Source organism: Argiope bruennichi, chromosome X1, assembly GCF_947563725.1.
Source record: "Argiope bruennichi chromosome X1, qqArgBrue1.1, whole genome shotgun sequence".
NCBI classification, from domain to species: Eukaryota; Metazoa; Arthropoda; class Arachnida; order Araneae; family Araneidae; genus Argiope; species Argiope bruennichi.
Genome location: NC_079162.1, coordinates 48,601,949 through 48,628,820, shown reverse-complemented (window position 1 = coordinate 48,628,820; position 26,872 = coordinate 48,601,949). Strand labels below are relative to the sequence as shown.

At 29.1% G+C, this 26,872-nt stretch overlaps 1 protein-coding gene across 5 annotated transcripts in view; it reads right to left on the bottom strand.

The window, feature by feature from the left end:
• Positions 1–26,872, bottom strand: part of LOC129958594 (nucleolysin TIAR-like) — a 1,061,871-nt gene that overhangs the window by 640,248 nt on the left and 394,751 nt on the right. The gene's annotated exons all lie outside the window — the stretch shown is intronic.

Genomic DNA, 26,872 nt, shown 5'->3' with positions numbered 1-26,872 from the left:
CAGTGTTTATTTTCTTCATTACTAAGACATTAAAACCATGCATTGAAAACAAATTTTCTCTTTTCCAATCTGTTAAGACGTCAATTTGTTTAAGCCTTTCTAAAACTCCATGTTTGCAAGACAAAGTAAAAACAAACAAATGTAATACCTTCATTAAAATTCATTCATTTTTCGTCCAGAACGAAATGGAAAAAATAAAATTTATTAATTTTTCCTCTGATGATGATTTTAAACTTCTGCGTTTCCTTAACTTAATTTCAAAACCAAAGTAATCGATAAAAGCTCAGGAATGATCTCGGACTAAAACTCAAGCTTCAAACATAATTAATTTGCCTGTCAAAATTATCCCGATATATGACTAAATTCCAAAAGACCATTGTCATGTTACGCTATTTATCTGTCACATTATCCGCCAATCTAACTGCATATTACATAAAATTCAAATACTTTTGACAGGTAGATATATCTCAACTGTTCTCTCTGGCCTGCTCTTTTGTAACGCCGCATCCAATGTAATTTAGAAGCGCACTAACTACATTATCTCTTTTCATCATGTAGAAACCACATTGAGGATCCCGCGGGCCCATAACAATGAAGACTCTAACTTTCAGAATAATTAAATAGAACAGGTAAGTCCAAAAGGTAAGCTCACAATAATTTACACTCGAATGCACCAAGCATCGAATATTGTCACATGCCATAAGCACAATGCCAGCTTGAAATGCGATAACTACATCGGATGATTTATTAAAAGGCGAACTAAATCAAGAGCCGCTACAATACCGCTAGTCTAGCAGCGTATCTAAGTTACTAACGGATTTGTATTAATTGAGCTTGAGTAATTTTCATATCTTTCGCTTGTTGCAACAAATAGTTGGTGTCTTGTTCTAAATAATATTTCTCAGAAACTGAAAAAAAAATTCTTTGTCCAAGGTTATTTAAATACAACCCCATTTAAAAATAGAAATATTCGAAACAGTTGACCGTTTTAGCTTGGAAACAGAATTGCTATATTTTATTCGAATTCCTTGTGATTAAATAATTTCTCGATTATTTAATATTGGAATGAGATCCACTGAATTTTAAACATCTTTATAGGATATGTTTATCAGCATTTTCTGTCCGGAACAGAGTTTAACCCTTTGATATCACATTAACATATTATACTAACTTGAAGATATCATTTAAAATTAAACCACGCGTTTTCAAACATTTTGCAGCGGTATTGCATCATTTGAGATGACTACAACTATTTTCACGTTTGTCTGAGTGTTTTCTTTTAGCTACAATGTCTAATTATCTGGCTTACCATGAAATTCAAGAACAATTCTCGTTACAACAAGGACGAACTCATCCTATGTATCTATGTTCATGATACAATTAAATTCAATGATTTCCTTTGCTTCCTACCTCATAATACTGATACTGATAACTATTTCTCTTCGAACTGAAGTTATCTTATATACGCAATTCTTGATTGTTATCTCATTACAAATCAATAATAAACTGGTCATGTAAGCACGCACTTTTTCATTCATATTTTGTTCATTTTGTTTACGTAATTATTATAATGTAGAAGTGAAAGTCTAAATATGCTTAATGTATGAATTCATACCTCAGCAGCGTTGACAAAATTTGCAGTGTAAATCTTATTGTTTATTAATATTACTTGTCCTTAGAGTCTGCAATTTGCAGAAATATTCCTTCCCTGTAACACATTAGGATGAAGATCTCTCATGATAATCTCAATCAGCTCTTTCATTAAACTCCTAAAATATTGACTGATCTATTCGGTATCAGGGCAACCCTAAGTCAAGGAGCCAGAAATTTAATGAAGAGCCATGATCAGATGTGAATGAAGCTTTACGAGTGATAGAGTTCCTTTCTTTTGACCATACCTGCGGAATATTCTGGATTTAATTGGGGATGAGTTAGAGAATGCAAGAATAAGTCATGGCTATACACATTGGAGCTTTTGCAGGGAACGCACTGGAACGTTTGTCCAGAATTTCCATTTGGGTAGCAAAACTGAGTATAACCTAGATATACGAAATCATAAAGATGAAAGTCGAGATGAAAAAAGAATTCACAACTATTTGTAATAATTAGTCAATCACTGCTAGAACTGTCGAGGTTTTCCTTTTATCTGTAAGCAATTTCAGTAAACTCTCATTAAGGAAAGAAAATCATTTTCTAAAAGATCCTTAAAGATGACAATTTTATTCCGCCATGTCAATACTGTATATAATCAGCAATCTATTTGTTTCACTTATTTAACCCAATTCCTTTCTGGATTCTATCAGTATTTATTCCGACAGTATTTATTGGATGAAATATTCTTATATAAATGTCACCTTATCTAGCTTTTTCTTGGTATTTTATATGTGCAATATATTGTTAAAGTTTGATTTCTGCAGAAATTTTACCAGATTTTTCAAAGAACATTTTAACATAACGCTTTAATACTAGGGATTCAGTAAATTTTCCTAATTATAAAAATATGTTTAAATTAAAGCTATTTTTATTTGTATATGTAAATTTACCAATAAGCTACATCAGTGTGTTTTGTATTACTTGTTGATTTTTTTTTAAAAAAATGTCATTTATTTAGAAAGTTGCATTAATAAATTTATTTTTTGTAAATGATACTTTTAAATACTATTTTTCTGTGTTATAAATTCCTGAGCAATTAACAAAATTTTGGCTGAATTTTTCAATAACTCGTAGTTTTTTTTATGTGTAATTATGATGAAATTTATGCAATATCATTTTATATATAAAATACTGTTTCAATTTTCTTTTAATGATACCTTTATAAAAATATTTTATAACAGATTATTATTAATATTTGTCACAAACTGAAATGTTATTAAATCGTACCAAACGAGTTAGACGAAATATTTTTAAAATATTCTTTTATAATACCAATTGTTAATTCTTCTGAAATTTACAATTATTATTTTTCAAGGAATCGTTAATAAAATCAGAAATATTCAAATCTGTATTCTAATTTAGCAATATCTTGGGATGGCTATCCTTCGAAGACACAGTTAAATTTAAAGGTATTGAAATGTACTAATTTTCGATTCTAGTAACTTAATATTTTGTACTTCTTTGCTGCACTTTAACACTTCCTTGCTGTCCAGAAACTAATAAGATGTTTATAGTGTTTTTCTGGTCGCATTCACCATTTAAATTACTTAGAAGATGATGCAATTATTTCAATCATCAATCAAAATTAGTAAAGGAAATGCCAGTCTATATTATTAGAATAAACAAAAGAATTCTGTATTTTAAGCTTAAAGTATGCATGCAATTCAACGTCACTGTAGTGGTACCAGTTAATTGCTAAAGGTAAAATCAATCGGATTATTACCACCTTTAGAGTTATATTAAAGCTCAAACCGTTGAAACGATATATTAGATTTTTATTGATTTGCTCTAATTTATTTTCATGTACCTTTTTGTCAATTAATTAAATCCATACCACTCCTCGATACTCTTCAGTATTAGATTTACAGAGCTGAAGATGAAATGACCGAAATGCTATTTATTATATCGTTTATTTATCCTTTTTGATGGAGACACGTGCTCCTGTTAACTACCCTCCCATCTGTTCCTTCTTTCTCCTGATTGAGCAAAGACAATTTACCATCAAGTAAAAGCATCTGAAAGGATCTTCATTCAATGGCGTATATAGTTAGCTACAAAATGAAAGCACTCATTGTTTATCAGGGATTTGATTTCAGGTTTTATTGTAAATGTTATTTCGGGTTGGCTATGGTATTTCTAAAATTATGGAAGAGTTTCATACAATCATTTGTCAAGTTTTTCACGAAAATTTGCTTAAAACTACAACAATAACTTTTTTTATTTATTACAGTAAACTCGCGTTGCTCATTCGGTATTACAGGAGGACCTCATAATGTTACGACAATCAAAATAAAGAAAATCTCGTGAGATGACACTGAGCATCTTATTTCTCTTTTATACCAAACAGAAGACGCTTGTGCCTTTATACGTAAAGTGCTACAACCCCGAACATAGGAATCAATTTTCGGCAATTTCGGCCATTTGATCGGGGCAACTTATCACCTAATATGAAATTAGTGTCATTAAACTTTATTCAGTCATCCATTTATTAGTGAAATTGGAGTTACATCCACATATCTTATTAATTACGACGATAATCTACATTTGTAGTGTTTACGTATTTCAAATTTTAAGTCCATATTAAATATGAATTTTACTGTTGTGCATATAAAAATCAAATAAGTTCTAACTTTCTTTAAACTGTTAAATAATATACGTATGGTATTCAGAAAATAATAGGAGTTATCAGTCGTTTTTTTAAAACTGCGAGAACCTTGTAAAACAATGGATTTTGTTCTTGTGGGTGTGTTGATGAAGAAAACAGTGTCTTCAGATAATGATTGTTGGTGTATTTCTAGTTTTCTGACAAAATTTTATTAGCTGGTTTCCAAAATAGAGGGACTGTGAAAGAAACTTGTGCACAATTTTTTTGTGATGGTGGTCAGAAAACTTAGCCTTTGGGAAGTTGGAATCTCTCTGTTCATAGGAATCTTTCAAGGTTTTGATAGTGTTGGAGGGACAAATAGGAGTGTTCTAGGTTACTCGATTTGGTCGGAAAATCTTCGGGTGCCCAAGGAGATGTACAGTGCATCGATGTTATTTCTTTTGAATTCATTTATCTTCTCAACTGGATACAGGATAACATCATTCGTTCAGAGTCCTTCTCAAAATCCAAATAGGTTTGGGTGAAGAAAATATTTGGCTTTAAGGTTCATGTTAAGTCTTTGCAAAGGGGTTTTCTCAAGGGCCTTTTTGTTAGTTGGGAAAAGAGTGACCAGCCTAAAGGATTTGATATTGGTTGAATCTTTTCATTTCTTGTGGAAGAGGACAATTGCTCCTTTTCTGAAAGGAGTTGGGAAGTGATGGAGCTGGAGGCACTTGTTGGAAAAGGAACGTGGAAGGTAAGGGATTCTATTGTTGATTTCTTTTAGTATGAGAAAATCAATTGAATCATACCCTAGAGGATTTTTTACTCGCATTTTTTTAATTTCATTCTCGGCCGGTTCGTTTCATCAATAGCTTGTTCCGCGCGCAAAGGGGACTTGAGCAGAGTTGGGGAAATTGTGCCTTGGGCTGGAAGGTAAAGTTCTTTTAGAATAAAAAGTGCAAAAGAGCTGGCATCTTCTTTTCTGAGTTCCCAGGAAGTCTGAAGAACTACCGGGGACGTGTGTTTCTGACAAATGCTTTATATCTTAGCTTGAAAGTATTTGTGGCTCATGCGCCCATTTTCCGGAAGTAGCTCTTTTTTGGGTACCTTTTTCTAGGAAAAAGTTTTTTTTTTTTAAATCTTCTGTTTCTCTTCATCTTCTGTCTTTTGTTAAAGACCTATATCTCCTTTTTTCTTGATTTCTAGATTTTGATTGCACCAACTGATCTTGAATTTAGCTTATACTTTTTTGGTTTTGTACCCAGCTTTGCAATCTTTGAAACTTTCTGTTGTTCTGGTGAGTTGATATGGATATTTACGAATTTCAGTAGATTTCTGAAGATATTATGAGTCTACTTTTCTCAGGTTTTCAATCATTCTGTCGTAGTCACTATAAACAGTTTTAAACCTGGGGTAGCTGTTAATTTCTTGGGTTATCAGGATATTGATGTAAATGCATTTGTGATCAATATTATTATAATAGGAACGTAATTATTTTCTAACAGATATTCTAAATATGTGTATTAGATTGCTAGTAGATTTCGAATATCCTCTAATAACAGAAGGATTTGCAATGATAAGATTTTTAACCCATATTGGTCCTTTGTGGCTGAAATGATCTCGTTACGTCTGTTTTGTGGTCAGAGGAATGCGAGTGTCAAACTAAATTATGTGAAAGATCCGTTGAGCATACGGGTCCAGAAGTTTTTTGAAAGGGTAGATCTGCCCAAACAATCTCGTTATCATTTGAAAAGGATCAAAATTAGAAGACCCGTCTCAAAATAGGTTATTAATAGGAACAAAATAGGTTAAAACGGAAAAGTTAAACTTTGACCTCTCGAACAGATATTTGTCCAGGACCTCTCCCAGTAATAATAAATTTGCTTATCATATGTAAGTTGATATAAGAATGCTGGGATGTAATTATTCATATTGCCGCATTGAAAAGAGGCAGTCAACTCTCCGTGGCCGAATGGTCATAGCACTGGTCTCTTAATCAAGAAATCGTAAGTTCGAATCCCGCTAGAGACAATGCGATTCACAGACTGTGTAAATATTTAATTTCTTGATTTTATGTTTTCCTTTATTTCATGTTCCAGAAGATTCTGAACATTTCTTTAGTTTACCAGACAAGTGTTCTGGACTTTTCTTACTGTCTCCAGAAAAGTATTCAGGAACTTTCCTTGCTAATATAAAAGCAGAAGATCTGTCAGTCACTGTGTTCTCAGTTCAGAGTTGAGTTAATAAATTGGTTTAGCTCTACTTCTTTTGTGTGTCATTGAGTTCCACACTAAAGAACCTACTCTTTACAATATGATGCACAGTTAGCTGCCTAAAGGATGTCAAACTATAAAAAAATCAATAGTCCAAAAATTAGACCAACATGTATTAAAATGTAGATTTAATTAAAAAGGTAAATTAGATTAAAGTTAGGTAGATTAAAGTTATTTATATAAATATATTAGTTAAATATTTGTTGGATATTTTGGGATATGATCCTCAATTTTAAACCGTGGTCAGATGATGTGGATGACTCCAGATCCGACAGTGAAATATGCTTCTCACAAGATGGAAAAAGTGTGATCGTATTGTTTTATGATGCACCAAGCGGACGTACATGGATCTTTGGTACTATCATCATTCAAACATGCAACCTTTTAGTCACAAAAGTCACTATTCTGCTACCATGATAACCCATCGCTTACCAGAACAACATCTTCACTACCTGTGAGAAAATAGGTAGGGATTGTAACATGATCATTCTTTAAAATTAACCTGGGCTTTTTTGGATATGTGTCATTTTTGGGGAAATATGATAGTCTTCAAACCCGAACTTGGGATTTTAAAGGAAAAAAAAAAAAGATACAATAAAGAACTTCAAAAATAGGTTGCACTTCATAACTTAGGGATAGCAATTATAAGAAAATTGACAAAGAGCTTGAAGGGATCTTGTTAAGTTTTATTGTGCCCCAATAAACCTGAAGAGTACTCATAAAAATTCCCTTCCCTAAACTAAAATCAATAATTTTGTCACCGTTCCTAAAATCACATTTGACAAAAGGCGGTATCTGCAGATGGGAACGATTTACGATAGATGTGCTCCAAACAAAACAGGCAGGGGGCGACGGAGTCGAGTTATAATACGCCCAACTTCTTTAAAGAGGTTCACAATGAAGTGCGCGAAACGATGAACAGATTTGGGAGGGGACCAAGTCAGTCCCAGCTGCGCATGATTGCAATTACCAAAACTGAAGTATGATGGCAAAGTAAAAAAGTAGATAAATCCGATATCAAGCCAGCCGTTCAGTTTGCCGGCATTTTTGCTGATGTTTTTGTTGCTGATGATGTTGATGGGTATACTATCTCATTAGTATCGGTTCTCTTCGGGTATCTACTTCTTTCCCTCGAGATCTCGGTTATCTGATATTTTTTGATCGGTTTTTTACACAAGCGAGAAAGCATTCTGTGGCGGAGCTAAAAGAGATTGGGAGATAGAGAGCTCAGAGCTTTTAAATAAAGTAATTGCACTCGTTTATTAAGTGATTGACGGCGGAAATAGCAGCGATTTCGATTGTGTTTTAATTTCGACCTTTTAAAATTGATATGGAGAGATACTGTAGATTGTTTTTTAACTTCTTCCTTCGGAATAAGTTCAAGTTTATTAATCATTTGAATTTTAAATTGCGTTTACAAGAAAGTTATTATATATGTTTTAAAGACGCCTGAAATATATAACTAACCGTTATTATTGTATTTTTCTCAATTTATGCATAATATTTTTACAAAAATGAAAATGCATTTGTTAAAGAATGAATTAAATGTTTTATTCATTTTTTTTCTATGGCTATTATGTATTTCTAAGGCCTAATACATAAATTTTCTTCTTTTCGATAAGTTTAGTTTAGGTAAAACTATTTGCTATTTAGAAACTACACTAGACTATTAAGGCAATTAGTTTAATTATTTAACATTCATCTTTACGCAAAATAAGAGCTATTCAAAATTCCACACTATCAGGGATAAGACGTACCTGAAATATTAGGCTAACAACACGATGAATCTGTGACGAGTCTGGATCATGCATTCCCCAAATCGAATTCTCAAATTTAAAATGATATCTATATTTATATTTTTCCAAATATTGACATTTTTTGATCGACTTTTACACAATCGAAAATAAATTTTGTGATGAAGCTAAAAGAGATAGGATCATAGAAAGTTCGGAGATTAAATAACTAATCTCGATAGTCAATTGATTGACGGTGAAAATAGAAAAGTTGTATATTTTATTTTAATTCCGGCTATAAAAATTGTTATCGCTGTTACAAATGGTCATTAATTATTTCATTTTTATATATAAAAAAACCTGTGTGAAACTGTAATCGTAATTCTAAATTATGTTTCAGATATAAATTGGAAAAATATTTGTCGGCTGAAATTCATTACTACCATTTCTCTCTAAACGTTTATTTTTCACTAAAATTAAGTAGGAAATGTGGAACTAAGAGAATAAATCGACTATTCAATGTTAAATTCATAGTGGTATTCTGAAATAGAAGTAACTCTCTCTTTATGTTTTCATTTTATCGATAACTTAATTAAACGAATTAAAAATATTCAAATGTTACTTCACTTTAAAATTGCTTGCAAAATAATGCATAATTAATTTTCTGTCTCATATCCCTGTTGACGATGTATCCAAATTTCATTGAAAATACATAGTGAAAAATCTAATTTTCTAACTTAAATAGATTATTTTTTCATGTAACATGATCAACTAATTAATGTCTCAACTAATATAGTATAGCTAGAATATTCAATAACAGTGAGTATATTTAATAGAGATTAGTTAAAATTCCTTACTCAAGAAAATTAGTTTAAAAGTACATAATCATTAATATATTTGCAATGAGTTAAATAAAACTGGAATGTTGCAATATTCAAAATGCACAATTAGTGCTGTTAATGGACATTAACTACATTTTTTTTAACTACGTAATTCTGCTATATGTATTTAAAAAACTATTTACTTTATCGAAATACATTATGGTAAGGAGTTTTCAAAAAAAAAAAAAACAATTTTACTAGATAATCAATAAAAAGAGGTTTGTGAAAAAAACTTATTCAGCATTGAAATATATTATATTGAAAATTTCAAACTAAAGCTCAGGTTAAAATGCGTCTGCTAAAATATCATCATTTGAGTTTCTTGAATAGTAGAAACACTTAAAAAAAGAAGTTTTTATCATAAAAATATTGAATATGATACAAGTTTTCAATTGCTTCATTTTTTACATTCTATATCAAAGAAATTTCTATTTCTATATTCTCTATAAAAAGAAATTTCTATTTCCTATTCCTATCCTAAGATTTAAACTTTTTTTTTTCATTTATAAAGATATTTTTGTGGTAAATTCTTTATAAGATAAAAAAAAGCAGAACTGTAAGGATAACTAGTTAAGATTTTCTAAACATTCCTGTTAAGCGTTTACTTTAAACAACCGAATACAGCTTTTTAATTCCTCAGAGACGATCCACTGAATTATGAAGGATCCAATTTTATTTCAAATCAAAGATATTGAAGATATTTAATTATTTCTTCAGTAATAACCGTAATGATATTTTTTTTCCTTTATGATTACAACATTCTTATGTCCTAATGTTTACTGAACAGGAAGAAAAACCATTAATTACAATGCGGAATAAAAGAAAAAAAAATCTAAAAACCAAATGTTACTCTTTCTAAAAATGTTACCCAGTCGAATAAATAAATTTTCGCCTTAATTCTTTTATCAATCTTAATCATTTCTTCGTCCTGTATCAATTGAAGTATTTATCAGCATTTTGCGGTCGGAAAAAATAAATCTAGAAAGAAATGAAAACACATTCAAACTTATTGAATATATCATCCGTGTGTTAAAGAGAACTATTTCGTTAATATATCATTAGAAAACGGATGGCACAAAGCATATTTTTCTTGTAGATCCTGATATCTCTTCAATAGAGAAAATGAAACACAAACAAAAATAAAAGATTGCGCGTAATTTTCTTTAGGGCATTACCATAGCTTTAGCCTTTGCTCTCGCATCTGTTATAATTAATGATACTTATTTATTCTCATCTCTGGAAAAAAGGAGCGATTCTAAACACCATGGAAATAGCACATTAAAGTTTCCAACGATATTATTCATTATAATATTTCTGTAAAGGCTGGAGTTTTCTTTAGCTTTCATCCTTTTCCTATTAATTTTTCTTTTCCTTTTATTCATTCCCCACTTTCTACCTTTTATCTTTGCTATTTTTTTCCCCAGACTCGACTCATCCCATTCTGTTCGTACTATTCTTTTTATATCTTTCTATATTTAGGAAAATTTTTTGCTATTACTTCACTCCTCTTAAAAGTTCTTGAAAGAAATAGCCATCAAGAATGGGTCAATTTATCTCGCGCTTATTTTATCTCTTTTAATACCGCACGGAGGAAGATCACCACTGTGAAATCTGCGCGTGTTCCCCCTCCCCTCCTCTTTCGCGCAATTCTTTTAAATGAAAGCCTAGAAATAATAATTATCCAAAAAACTTCCATTAATTTTCACCAAACAGTATTACTTTCTGGCGCGATAATTTCTATCAGTTCTAACTTTATAGTTTACCATTACACAACTCTTTTAAAGGAAAAGTATTTAAGATAGGTTGTAGTATTCTTCGGTAAGTGTTCGGAAAAAAGATGAAAAATTCTCATTTTAATCCAAAAAAGTACTCTTCATAAACACATTATCGACTGATTTATGAAAATTATTTTTTATCGATGGTCACTACTCGGCAATAAAAAAAAAGAAAATTATTTTAAACTTATCAACAGAGTTTAATTAGAGAAAATATTAATGATATACATGATCCAAAATGAAGGATGCAAGACAACTTCAATTGTCAACACAACTATTCACCGACACTCATAGCATATGGACAAAACATTTATATTTATCAATTTGAGATGTAAAATATAAAAAATAGTCTCAAATTTCCATTATTCCTGCTGCAAATTTGGACATGGTTAAAATGTGAGACAGTCTCAAGTTTAATCATACCTAGTTGCAGTCACAATACACAGTCAAATAAATAATGCTACATATATTTTATATCATATATTTTAGAATGGTTGTCTGGAATTTCTGAGCTCCACAATGCAGCCAAAAAGGAAGGATGTAAGATAGTTTCAAGTACCACGGTATCCAACTGCATCCGGTAGCAATACAGTCAAGCATCGATGCATATAACTTTCTAAAATATATTTATAAAAAGTCGTCTCAAATATTTTCGAGCAGTGTAAAGCCAAAAAATAATACTCGGATTTCATTGGGGTTCAAAAATATTTCAAAATATTGGAAATAACTTTTGAAAATAGACTTAATTTATCTTAACATGACAAAGTCAACAGCGCCTCCCAAATTTAATACTGGAATCCATTTTGCGTCCTACGTCTTGAAAAAGAGCGCGACGTCACAAAGGAATATGTAATTAGATGTAATATACCAAATAAAATTATATTTTTATGCAATTGGGATATCATGTAATTCATCTCGATTAAAAAAATTCTTAATATACTTGAAATATTAAGTATATTCCAAAATTACAAAAATAACATTTATTTCACATAATATCAAACTACGAAATCTATTGCTTATCAGTATTCTAAGTTTCTTCATACAGATAATCAGTTAAAACTGATTTCCGTTTTGATTGAATAGTAGTTATTTTTTTGCAATTTGAATCTTAAATCATAAAATTGTACGCTATAATAACTGTATCATTCATCTATCGTTTAAATACGTTAGTATAACTATTAAAATCAATGAAGTATTGAAAGATAATAAAAAAATATATTTCATGCGATGCATTATTGATACTATTTTAATTTTATTTAAAGAAATATGATAATTTAAAAAATACATTTTTTGAAATCTGTAGAAATTTAGGATTTTGATTCGAGACTGAATTGTTATTAAGCAGCTTCGTTGTTTTAATTCCTGTTATATGACTAATATCATTCATTTACGAAGGACTTTTTGAAAAAATATCTGCATTCATAATACTTGAGAATACTATAGTAACGTATCGAAACTGAACACACTAGTTGACCTCCCATAATTTGCGAATATTAAATAATAACCATAAGATAATTCCCTAAAGATAATTTATCAAACAAAACGGATAGCGATTTAATTTCTCCATTTAAAATTAAATTTGTTAACTATTTCATGAAATTCCATCTTCAATGGAATATTTCAGTGCTCTTGCTTTAACCGATGTTTATTGTAAATATATAAATTCAGTAATATAATTGTACATATTACAAAAAAAAAAATGATAACTAAAAAATTATTTTGACAAAACATGCAAGAAATCCATCTCGAAAGGCTACTAATTCTAAAGAATTATATCCAGTAATATGAATTTGATGACCAATATTATCAATCAGCAATATTTTTGAAAAATTATATTTAAATCCATTTTGTGAAATCTTTCAAAATGTATTTCTTTCCACTGATTCAATTCCAAAGTAACTCAGAAACATAATGACCAATATTGCCAATCAAAGATATTTTGGAAAGTTATCTTGATGTAATTTACCAAAAATCTATTTCAAAAAATTACGGAATTCCAAACCTTTTACCCAGTTCACTTTCCTGCATTCACAATTTAGTGGCTACCTCAAGATTTATAGTAAGTCCCAAATCTCAAACTCTCAACAGAATCCTTCTCTTTGCCTTGTAGTGAGAATAAACTCAATCCAATGAGTTAACTCCGGGCCATGACTCTTGTGGGTTGGCAGTTTTAGGATGAACGACAAGCCTACTAAGAATAGGACAGAGAAAATGCATTTCCCGTTGGTACTTGATCTTCCTCTCCCAGTTGGCACTGAACTGACACTGAAGAGGTTGTAGCTAACAGAAATTTGTCAGTTAAGCTGGCTCTAGGAATTCAAAATTCCAATGGTTGCAATTCTACTCGTCAGTGGTTGAAATTGTATCTTATATAAGAGCAAATAAGTTTTACGAAAATTTGTTAATATGAAAAATAGGATCAATCAGATTTAAGAAATCAAACTTAAGGGATTTTTGAAATTTGCATATTGTCCTTGGATTCAGAGTTAGCCATACGACATTTTACGATATCTTTTATCAAGAAAAAATTATTCTTCTAGATAATTGTTTAACATATGATTCAGTGTTAGGAAAGTTATTTTAATTGTAATGTTACTATTATTCATTATTGAATATATTGCAAGCGAGAAAATGTTATTAAAATATTTTACCTTAAGATTAAGGAACTTAAATGATTGCTATTAAAACAGCAGTGGCTGGAAATTATTATTACTGGAGTTTGTTATCACAAATAATAGAATTTCTTAGAGACTAAATGATAATAAGATCTTTGAAGAAGAGATTTTTGAAGTCTGTAGATGATCATTAGACTTAATCAAAAAAAATTAAAAATCAAAACTTAATATTCTTATCTCCTTTAACAACGCCGATAGCTTTTTAAGAAAAGTTACTTCTCATGTTTTTCAGAAGAGATAAGATTATTTCAACATTCATACTGCTTTGCATATCTGATGGTATATAAAAATATTAAAAAAATTATAGTATAGATAAAATATTACAGGAATTTAAATTTCAAAATTACAAATATGCAAAATTACAAAAATGCATTATAATGACAATCAAACTTTATGTTTCGCTTTAAATTTAAAATAAAAATCGGTATTCTTCAAGTTATAATAGGCATTTCCATTCGACTGTAAAAAAAATTCAATGAAATCTGTTACTTTACTCTATATTGAGAAAATTCTTTTAATTCATTGGTTTTAATAATATTCCTCACTTAGTTATTTGAAAATTATCATCTAGAAATCTAGAAATTCTGAAATTGCTTGCTCGCAAAAGTATAATTTCTCAACAATTTAATCAACTTGATTATAGTAAACAACAAATATATACATGTAAGTCAAGCGGACTTGATTCTTTAGTTAATATTCAAAATAAATCGTTTCAAATTTCTTCTTAGTGTTTTACTACAAAATTATTTCAAATTACAAAGATAGATATTGCGAAAAGAAAACCTATCAATTTTTGGAGGGTTCTAACTGCTTAAACTGCTAGCATCAGAAAAAATGCAAAGTAGCCATTTTTCCTTTAAAAGATTAAATTATATATTTTTTTAAAGTAATGCAATTATAAATCTGAAAAGACTGCTAGTTTTGTTTAATTATTAAGCATCTAAGTGTCAACGCACATGAAAAATAATTTTTAAGTGAATTTATCCAGATGATTAATTTAAAGTTTATTTTCCCTGAATACACACACCTCTTCATTTAAAAATACATCTTTTGATAGAAAAACCAAGAGGTTTTAAGCCATAGAAGTAATTGGCATTTATAAGATATAAACTCGGAGAACAAGAACAAATCCACTTCATCATTATCACGTGTATTTATCAAGAATAAAATTAATAAAAACAGTGTCGAGTTAAGTAACGAAATTTAATATTAGCGACAATTTTTATCAACAATATGAACAAAGTTAACACCAGCCTTCATAAAAAGTTTAATTAATTGCTAAATAAAATTAAGCCCCAAGCTTCATTCTGTTGATCTTCAGTAACAAATTTGGTGAAGTAATTAAGATTTCTTTTTTATTTTTACATGTTTTTAAGATATATAATCGATTTTGAAATAAATTTATCATTTTATATCTAATCATTCCTTCTTAGCTGATATAAAGATAAGAGCGCTGAAGTAAAAAACAACTTCATTTTCCTTGGAATTAAGTTTCTTAAGAGAGGAAAATAAAAATTTCTACAGATAGAGATTTATCAGTATAAACACTTTTTTTTTCGTTACGAAAAATTTAACAATCTAGAGAGATAAGAATGTATCTTGCAAATTTTACAAAACTCGTAAATTAATAAGCTAGTTTAACTTTTTGTTTCATAGTGTTTTCTTTTATGGATTCATATTTAAGCCTATATTGTAATGCAATTTAAATTAAAGGGTTTTTCATTTTTAAACACTTCTATTTCAAGCATCTCATTACATATTAAATAAAGAAAATATATATCTTATAAATTTTATGAAAAAGTAAACATTATGAATCTCAAAAATTGTGTCATTTCTAAAATATTTAATAAATATCAATGATTTTGTTTCATTTTTAAATTAAATAAAGTTGATACTGATTTTTATCCAAGGTGCCAGAAACAAATATCCTAATTTTGTATACTAAATTTGCTGTTGAACAAATGTGTATAGAACTTATTATTCATATAATAAACATTTTTAAAGCAGATTGTTGAAAAGAAGGGTCCATATTATATTTTGTACGATAAAAATATAATATGGTAAATATATAATTATATAATTTATTTATCATAAAATATTAATGATGTCTATCATAAAATATTTTGTATGATAAAAGGTAAGCGAAAACTTATAAAAACGGATAAAATTTTGCATTCTTAATTATTCTTGTTGATTATAAAAATAATTGGCGAAAATTGGATTTTAAATGGATCTGCTTTAATTTTTTTTTTTTTTTTTTTTTTTTTTTTTTTTGGAAAATTCACTATATACGACTCTTAAAGTATTACATTCTCATATTTATTCTAAATTATTATAATTTCATCGACGTTAAACTTAAGCAGTTGAAATGCAACACTTTTTAAAATCCCTCCCCTATTGCATTTATTTGTCTATTGATTTTTGAAATCTGGTGTTTGTCTATCAGATAACTAATTGTTTAAGACCGATTAATTATATAATTATTTATATTGCTCCAAACTATTATTTTAAGATTAGATGCTAAAGATGTTTAAAAGAGATACGCCTTCTTAATAGAAGAATAAAAGGTATACAATAATAGTTATTTCATTAATATAAGTTTAAATCATTGTTTGAAAAACATTTTCTTTTTCCTCCTCATCATATATGACATGGTGGGTTGGCGGTAAGGCCTCGGTTTCGATACCGGGGAATTCTGTGCTTAAATCCCAATGCCATCAGCTGCAAGCTGAGCTCCTTCTTGAAATCTCCGAAATCAAATGTATGTTCTTTGATGTGGCGCAGAGTTTCAAAAAGAGGCGCTGGATCTGCTGCCATCCTTGTTATCTGACTACTGTTTAAATTTTTTGAGGTCCATCCTAAAATACCCTCGTATTCCTCCACTATGAAAAGCAAATATAATTAAACTAAAATACAGCTTATATGTTTTCGAATTGCGCTGGAATGATGAGGAAAGAAAAAAGTAAAGAAGTGCAGTTGAAAAAAATCTACAAAATAGATTTTCTATCGATTATAAAACGAGCCTATATCGAGTTAATTATAAACGATGATAAATAGTTAACTGAAGTTGAAAAATATTAAAAAGGTCCCTTTTTTATTTTTAAATAATCATGAAAATCGGCATTTATTCTAGAAATATCACCTTCAAAATTTTATGTACCTTAATATCATAAATATTTCCCATATTTTCAAGCATAAAAGTGATCCTATCTTTAACCTGCCTCATATTTGACTATCATATAGATAAATTCCATTTCTTTTAAGGTAATTGCCTAATAACAGATGTATTCATGTGATCTGATTTCACAATTAAAAACACACTATCTAATCTAAATTTTAAAAGTTAAAATGTGACATTTTTAACATTTTATCCATTGCATTTATGTTTAATTGATATCAAAAATAAATTTATTTTCATCTTACTCATAGTTGAATATAACTTAATTTTTTTTTTTCCAAATGAAATCATCTGACTCCATAAACTGGCATTCTTGAACTCGATTTCAAAATTTAAAAACTCCTCTACATAAAGAGCTCATCCCTGAACTATTAAAAAAAGAAAGGTGGTTGGTGTGCATTCCGCGGAAAAAATAAATTTTGTAGTGTGACATGTCGGTTTTATGTCATGCTGGACAAACAAATACCTCAGTGAGAGGAATTTATCCCTTCCTTTTCATGTCAACGGAGAGAAAAATAAAAGGTGTTCACGATCTTAAATCATGATTCTTTAACTACCTGTCAGTTTGGAGACCTGCCGTTGCCCTGATCCCGAGAAAGGCCCACGATAAAGGGTTGTAATTTTTCGCCCTAGTCCTTTGCCTGGGTGTGCCTAGAAACGTCACCTAAAATTAGAGGCTGTTCCCATCACGTCTACGTTTGGATCTGCCATTTCATTCCTTCTTATGCTACAGATTCATCTCTGCCAGAAATTCGGTTTTTCCCCCTGTTCCCTCTTCCATCATCGGATTTATATATTTTCGATGGTAGAAGGCCGATCTTTTACTTTTTATCCCATGGGATACCTGGGGTTTCCAGAAAAAAAAAAAATTGGAAAAGCTTTCGATATTCCCTGAATTTTAATTCACCTTTTCCAGACCAATACTTTAACTTTGGAATGGAAGTATATCAATAATAAATGATTCTCCCGGTCGAGCAATGGCAATTTCTGCAATTTAAAGTGATCAAAAGAAAGCGGGAGAAGCGGCTGATTTGTGAAAATTGTCTGAAATTGGTTAGAATTGATCTTGAGGGAATTTTAGTTAGCAACTTATATTTTTTAAGGGTGATGCCTTTATTATAGTTATATGCTAATGGTAATTGATATAAACTTTGAAAAGCCCTTTTCTAAAATTCTACTTTGAATAAATTATTCTGTTTAATTCCAGTTACATTATGTGGATCAAGATATTTTTCTTTTACAAGAAACTTAAGATTGATTGATCTTGCACATACTAAATTGTATTAAATTTTATAACTTGTAACATAGAAAGAAAACTAACATACTAAATTTAATTAGTAATAGAAGTAAAATTTTTAATTTTTTTATAGAAAGTTTAGGAAGATTTTAAACGCTGTAAAAAAAAATTTTTTAAAAAATTCACTTCTGAAAAAGTTTAGATGAGTACGCAAACCATAAAAATAGACTAAGCAGTGCCATAGAAATATGTTAAGCAAAGTTTATAATATAATAATAAATATTTAAATATTCTTATGAATGTTTCCTTAGTATTTAAATAAGTAATGCAGTTTCAAAGGGGGAAATGGCCACATTTCGAACTATGCCTTTTTTATCTATCAATAATTAATAGATGGAATCTAAAATTTCTAAAAGTTCAAACTTTTTATCAGCAAAATGTAGAAAAAAATACTTTTAAAAATTCTTCATTATCTTGAAATTTACTTCATGAAAGAAAAGCAACTCTCTTTTTACAAGCATATTAATACGAGATTCTTGCAATAATTTCGATGATGATTAAAATGAAAAAAAGCTTAAAATGTATGGATGAAAAAAAAAAAAAACCCGAAAAGAATGGTATAAAAATTTGAATTGCACAAGCCTCAACTTCTCCAGTTCATTAAACATCCCTATTAGAGACATGTGGATCAAAGAAATGGCTTATCCATTATCCATTAGGAAATTAAACAGCCAGTTCCATCGAAAACTGCGGTAGCTATCGGTTAAAACCTGCCCATACACATAGATGTGTACCGCATTTCAGAAATGATCTTTCTTTTTTTTACCAGCCATGCCATCATCGTGATTATGAATCTGTTTTGTTTCTAGCTGGAATGAAAAAAATAATAATGAAACCCATAAAAAGAATATTCTGATGAAAGTAAAATATCAAATAATTCTTAGTGATATCTGGCGGTTGTGTTGGAAAGTCGTCCATATATTCCTTAGAAGCTTATTGCAGGTGACGATCAGTTGCAGAAGGAACACATTGATCAGATTGCTTTCGTGAAATCACTCTCAAAAGTGAAAAGGGAACGGGTCCAAATTGAAAAATGTACCTGGTTGTTCTTAGAAAATTCATTTCGATATTGCAAAGGGCTATCTGAACGAGATAGGCTTTACAAGATAAAAAGGCTGCTACAATAAAATGTCAGAATAAAAGATGCGATGAAAACCAATGGCAAAAATATGCTAATAATCAGAGAATATTAGGGAATAAAGAATATATATGTGAAATTATTTTCTGCTTGTGTTCTTAAAAATGTAGCTTCTAAACCAAGTTGTATAATAGCATTATTTATCGAGATTTAAGAAATATTTTAAATGAATAGGAAAAGCTTTATATTTAATGCAATAAACAAACCAATAAAAAACAATTTTATAAAAGCACTGATCAGTGAAAAGCTATAATATTCATGAGGTAAAACCATTGTGGATATGATTCAACTACACGCTGCCGAACTATTAGATGTAATGTAGATTCGGAAATTATCCAAGAGTGCATAGCATCACTGTATAAATTATTTCCATTTAGTGAAAAGTGTATTGCTTTACTACAATTAAACCCTTGAGCTTCTGTACAAAATAATAAGTATTCAACACCACTACTTTAGTATGTAATGAGATTTGAGCAATCTTTTTCTTAAGAAACGATGAATACTAGTAAGCTGATTTGTATGTTGACTTTATTCATATATCAGACAATATGTTTTCAAAAGGAATCCTTGTTTTATTATGTATAACTTTCTGAGAAAGTTTGTTTCTAAAAAAGTATTACATAAAATCCAGTTTTATATAAAAATAATTCTAATGAATGCATAGATATTTTTACTTGGATGCATAATAGAAACCTAAATGATAAATCATACTACAACAAATGCCTATCCGAAGCATCTTTAGATGAAGAGCACGATAATGGAAAATTTTAATTAATAAAAACATGTTTCGATTTCAAATTTTATTTTGAAATTATTAATTTTTTATATAAGCAAAATATATTCATTTTTGAAAAAAAAAAGTTGTGTTAAATATCTTTGACTCCGTTGTAAATGATTACATCCTGAAAAATATTCAAGCTAGATAAAAATTTTGAAAAGTATGCTGATTTTTGAATAGATAAATTTAAATTTTAGAACCATTTAAAACAAATAATCACCAAGAAGTCAGACGAGAAAATAGCAGAAATATTGAAAAGACAGAAATAAATAAAATAGCTCTTTTTAAACCAAAACCGTATCTTCCAACACAATCTTTTACATGTTATTATGAGGAAAAGTCTAAAAATCTTCCAATACCTAACAAATAACCTAACGCAAACAATTCCCTTAGAAAAAAGAGCCGAAAATGCATTAATCAGTTGCGTAACTGTGTCTTAATCGTTGAAAACCTCTAATTACGGAGCCATGGAAAGTAAAGCCCTTTCACATTTTGGGCGTAGACTAAAGTGGAGGAAAGAGCAATTTTTGCCTTAAGTCACTTTAAATAATCTCCGTAAACAGAAATAATAAGGAATAAAAAATGAATCACTATCACTTAACGAACATAAAAATACATGGGCGTGATAAATTTTCACCTGCCGCACTAGCAACAAAAGTTGACGTCAAACCGTGAATGGTAAATGGCTCAAGAACCACCTTCTAATGCGTGCACGGTGTAGAAAGGGTGGGTGTGATGACGACTTCTGAAATTGGGAGCTGAAAATGATTTATATTTCTTTTTACAATCATCCAGAAAATCTATTAACGCAGCTTAAGTACAGAAAGTATTTTGTTTATTATTAACATTGTTTTTTTTTTTTTTTAATCTTTAGAAAATAGTGTGTCGTTGTACTACGGATTATTGATTGTAAATGCAAAGATTGCTCTCGTAATTGTTATTATTATCTTATAACTCTCCTAAAACTTTTTTAAAAAATTATTTTTCAGGAGATTTTTTAATATATTTTCTTTCATCATTTCTCATTTTTTTTATGGACGAAAATTTCTTGAAAGGTTTTCGTCGTTTATTTTAAATCATGTAGAAAAGGCTGTGAACAAAAAAAAAAAAAAAAGAAAAAAAAATGTCTCATGCATACTTAAGATAAAACATTGTTAGTCAAAACGAGCAAAAAAATTAACTGCATAATTAATCTATTATAATAATTTTCGAAATTTCTTTAAAGTATTTTATGAAGCTTTTTCATAATATTTTTGCCTCTTGGCTATCGTTCATTATACTTATTATTGACAGAAAAATGAATAAACTTTGAAGATTCTATACTTGAGCTGGAAATTTCTGATGCTGAATAATTATGGAAATCCTCCCCCCCCCCTTCCGTAAAAAGCAAATTCCCGCAGTTATTTTTAGCATAAATTATTATCAGCAATCTAAACATGTTTAAAGTAATATGATGCTTTCCATAGTAAAAGCTACAGAAAATCTGGCCTAAAGATGTAAATGCTATGAATTAAATGAATAAATTTCTGTCTAAATTCCCTACTATAATTTACCATGGAAATACAATAAAATATGGAATAAATGGAAGAAAATTTATATACAGCAGACTAATATGAACTTCACTGGTCGGTGCTGGTCGGAAAATGGTAACTTAAAATTCAGGTAGCTCATCACGTTTCAGAATATTAAGTAATATTGTATTACCCAATATTGAATAATACTATACAAAATTAGGAATATTATTTAATATTATATAATATATCTGTACTACTGGAATGGTCACTTAGTTAGGATTTCAAATTCCAGTTAAAAAGACTAACATTTGTCATCATTAGCTCATTCTGGAGCTTCAAACTCAGTCAACATTTGCAAATTAAAACAAACCTGTTCATTATTGAAGATACCTAGATTATTTAATTCCGAATCATTTTATCTATGATGCAGAAAGTACGAGTAATATATATGGAATTGGAGCAAATAAATTTTTTATCTTTTTTATATAAATTTATGTACTCTTGACCTCTATTAAAATTCTTATGCAATATCTTATCTAAAAATACATTAGGACCATTAGAAACACATCTAGTAGTTTTCGACCATAAAAAAAGGATGAGACTGCCTCTTAAAAATAGATGGAATTCCCAATAGTGAAATAATTTGTTGGGCTACCAAATTTCATTTCGAAGATTGTTCTGGAATGTGAACGTCTGAAATTACCAAAGAATTTTATCGAAATTCGGTAATTAAAATTATGTGTTAAAATTATCGAAATTCGGTAATTAAAATTATGTGTTAAAATTATCGAAATTCGGTAATTAAAATTATGTGTTAAAATTATCGAAATTCGGTAATTAATTTATTAAAATTCAGCGACAACCTTCTATGATCTTTTATTCTCATTTACCAAAAATATTTTAAATTTTTGAATAAGAAACGCGAAGTCAACCTAGCTTAGTCTTCGCAGTCACAACTATACTTTTTATTGTATAGAGACAAATCAGCAGCCAGAATATGCACACATTAATACTTAGAGGAAACCATTTGCGAGATAAGCTCTAAAATTGACCACGTTTCATGATAAGCAATTAACATCAATTAAAATTTGAATTCGACATCTAAACCATCTAATAGACCCCTACACTTTCACTTAAGCCTTCTAGAAACAGTTATAAATGTATTAGCTTTCTCATGGGGTATATGTTATGGGAGTGGTGTCCTTTGCGAGTAAGAACTAAATATATAGAGCGAAAATTGTTGAAGATTTCAGGATTTGGGTGGACCTGACACCAAAACAGCGATATTGCTAAGAATGTTATGGGGCGTTGTCTGATAGATAAAAATCCCATGCATGATACACCCTTCCCCCTTTTCATATTTCCTTTTCAAACCATCTTACTATATTGACTCTGCCTTTCTTCAAGCAAAGTCCCATTTCATTTAGATAATGTGTTTACCATCTATGCTGAAAGACTATTCCTGAATAGGTGATAGAAGATGCAGATTGTCGTGTGATATGCTGCTGATAATTATGTTATTACTTTCAGTTCTAAGAGGTATACACGTATCTGGCATAAATGGAATTGACTGGGAATACATACAAAAGATAGACGAAAACGTAAAAGGAGTGATCTTTTACTAAAAATAGCTGATATATTGCATACTCCACAGTAGTTTTATAATTATGTCGAAAAGATTTTAATGTATTAATACAGGCTTTGTAAAATGTTAATAATTACATTAAGATTTATACAATACGCTTGGATAAAATCGCGTTAAACCATGCTTTTAAAAATGGAATAAATAGGATTTTAAAAACGTATAATCATGGGTTTCCTATTTCCCATTTTCAAATCTTGACCTTGAATTTTATTTGGAATAGACCCGTTATCGGTTATTTCAATGAAATTTCCCGACTAACGAATGCATTTCAAATTTCATGATTTCCTTTGGCTATCATTTAAATAGTAATTATTTTTCAGATTTGTGGGAAATAAAGTAAACTAGATTATATCAGTTACTTACTTTTAGGATATAAAAGGTGGAATATAAAGTGTTATTTTGCATACTAAGCAATTTTTATTTCAAGAAAATAAATTTTTAAATTCATGGAAATGAATCCTTTGATGAAAAAAAAAAGATCAATATTACGATAAGTATTATATATACTAAACATTTAGATTTTTGCTTAAATATTTTTTTGCATTTGTGTTAAAAATATGGAAAATACTATAAATTTGTGAATCGAATAAATTTATTAAAATTCTCAACTGTATAAATTTTAATTCAGTACATACTGCTAATAAAAATTAATAATATACTTTCAATTATATCTAACGCATTTTCCAGTAAATTCTAAGCCAAAACCAACTTGCTCCCATTATTATATCAATGTATTATTTATTTTGGAGTAGCATATACATAAATGTGTTATGGTATATTTTCTAAAGAATGTTTCTTACTGAAACTGAAGTATTAAAAATAAAATAAGCTAATAAATGTGTTTGCTATTAAGTATTTTTCTTGCTTTAAGCAGAAAATATTTAGCATATTTATAAGCTAATTTCCAAACTACACAGTTAGATCTTAAATATTTACGATTATTAAAGAAACAGCTCTTTTCTTCAAAGTCTTTACCTTTTTCAATAAGAATATGTTTACCGTCTTTATAATTGGAAATGAGTCGAGGTTTATTTAAAGTCAAAAATTGCAACAAATTATATATATTTCAAACAGAAAAAAGAAAAGAATGAAAAAAAAAATCCAAAGTCAAACGAATCGACTTTTTACGAAAGTAAATAATTACGATTTAGCTGCAAGTAAAATTCATTTTTACCTGGTTAGATAAATTAAAATCATATTTAAATTTTCCGTTTAGTTTGAAAAACTTGTTATCGGTTGTGTTGACAAGTCAGCGCCTGGAGCTCTTTGCAGTGTAATTCTTCAAAGTATTAAGAAAGTGGTAGAACTCGTCCAATAATGAAAAGAGGCGAACAATATAAATCTTCGCAAAATCAAATATATCGATCTCTTTTTATAGTGTAAAAAAGAGAGCTGGGAGGAATCATTAAAATTAAAGCAGAGGATGAAAGTGAAACGTAGTTGATTGGAAAAAGATGCACCGAAAAAGAAAGATTTTTTTTTTACCAAAAGAAGATTTTTTTTCCCTTCAAGGAGTACAATCAATGACACGTTTCTCATCTTCTTTAAGTCCATCAAATCTGCATAACAATGGCGGGTTTAAGTTCGATTCTGTTGCATGCATGACAACAAGCTTGAAGCATTAAGGCAAATCTCATTAAAAGAAAGTAAAAACGTTTTGGAAGCATTTCTTTTTCCATTTTGAAATCTTTAAAAAGAAGAAAATTTACACCAGGTACTGAGTAAAAAAAATTTTTTTTCTTAAGAAGTACCACAGAATACTTTCATAAATGGTGGTATTTTTCAAAATTCAAAGGATTTTTTCTACCAGCTGATGCAGCGATATGAAGTACAGAAAAAAATATGGCCGTCAGTGTGGTTGCCTATACAACTTTTATGTGCCATAAATTGCAATTCATTTCATGTTATGCATTAGATAGTTTCTTTGAAGCACATTTGAGGCTTCCAAAACTATGAGCATATTATTCAAAGGTTTAAGCAATGCATAATACTGATATATGTTTGTTTTTATTAAGTGAAATAGATTTATATTCAGTGTTCTATATTAATGGTAATGTGTAAGCATATGATGTAATATAGTTTATTGCTTATGAGAAATATAAATAATCTTCTTTTAACTAATAACAGTTTTACTACCTGAAACGCACCGAGCTTGAAATATATTAAATTTCATATTTTAAGCAAAAAATAAGCATAAACTGCATTATTATGCTTCATTAATTTTTCAGTGTTTCGCATATAATTTTTACTGAATTGCTCAGCATAGATTCAACTTAATATTACTTGATATATACTTTCATAATGGAAAAGAATATTCCCGGAAATGGTTAAAACGCTAGTGAAGAAATCTTAAAATACACTGAATAGTAAGGGGAAATTTCAGATACAATCATAGTTCATGTAACCTCTTAATAATATAACAGAAAACATCGATTTTCAGTCAGGTAACTTGCAATCATAAGCTTATTTTTTTAAAAATGAATTGGTAAGTCTTTTTTTGACTAATTCTATTTATTTTAAACTTTTATTTAACAAAGGCCTGGACGTTCATTTGTTTGGTTATAGAAATTCTTAGAAATTATATTTGTATCCTAAAATACAGTATATCAAGGCTTAACGTATGATACAGAATATTTAATGTAAGAATGCTTTATTCTTTATCTTTTATGTGAATTCTCACTTATCTGACGATAAAAATTCTGCAGCTAATTGGAGAAATAACTATTTCAAATGGTAACTTGTTTAAAACTAAAAGGAATGCTCTATACTAAGAGATGTAACATTTTTCACCCTTTTTGCTTGAATGCATCCAAATTTTTTATTCGAAGCAAATATAGTAAAATAAAGTTTAAACGGGAAAAGTAAAAGATAAATAAAATTACAAATTACGTCTCTGAAACGCTTATAAAAATCCTTTTAAACCAATATTTCTTTCAGTTTGTAAGAAACCCTGTCTTATGGAAGTTCACGTGCGTATTTCAAGTTGATTTAAAGAGAATTCTAGTATTAATTATTAAACTAACGTCATATTAAAAAGAATAAACTTAAAATAATTTTCTACATATTATGATACAGAAAAATTGCTTCAATCATGCTTTCAAATCTTCAAGGAAATTATATCAGTTATATGACAGCCTATTCTTGCATTTCCATGTAAAGAGAAAAGATCATGTACACACAATATCAGTAATATAACTTGATCCATATTAAAATGAAAATTCTTTTACATAAGACATGATATTTGAATAAAAATAAAATTGAATATATTGTAATTACACATGTTTAAAATACGAATAAAGTAAATTATGCAATTAATTTGACCTTTATAGTTGTACTTAAGACAATCACTGACATTACTTAAAAAATTATTTTACATACGTGTGATTAAAAAATATTTGAGCCGAAGTAGAAGCAAAATTCTTGATTCTCATAAAATAAAACCTTATTGAATTAAAACAGATTCTGTCATTTCATTGTTAAACATGCTAAATACAAATGAATAATAAAGGCTCACATTAGATTAAAACGAAATAATCATTCAATTATTCGTCAAAATTCTACATTTTATCCAATCATAAGCATAGGAACACATTTAATACCCAAAACCGTATTTCGAATAGGACAAGCAAGAGATGTATAAAGGCTTTCTACTCGTAAGAGCATTTTGTTGAATAACACACAAGTCCTTATGAAAATCTCTACGAATCGATCAACGGGCAAACAGAGTTTGTTATTGCTTGATTAA